Source organism: Arachis ipaensis, chromosome B10, assembly GCF_000816755.2.
Source record: "Arachis ipaensis cultivar K30076 chromosome B10, Araip1.1, whole genome shotgun sequence".
NCBI classification, from domain to species: domain Eukaryota; kingdom Viridiplantae; phylum Streptophyta; class Magnoliopsida; order Fabales; family Fabaceae; genus Arachis; species Arachis ipaensis.
In genome coordinates, this window is record NC_029794.2 from 15564616 (window position 1) to 15564895 (window position 280).

Below are 280 nucleotides of genomic sequence, written 5' to 3' on the forward strand. Positions count from 1 at the left end.
TATTAAAGGAAAAGTCTAGGGGCCAACAACTTTTGTTAAATTCTGTCCAACATGTAACCAGCAAAAAAAGTGAGACATTAGATGAAATTTCACACCCATCTCACACTATTAAAACCATCATTGATGGTTATTTGATGGCTACAAATCACAAAATTACTGGCCCCTAGCATTCCTCTTTACAATCTGGTGTGACTTAAAAGAAAGATTTTTTTTGTTATATATATATTTGTTTATATAATATATATTGTATAAAAACTCATATAACATTATAGTTTATATA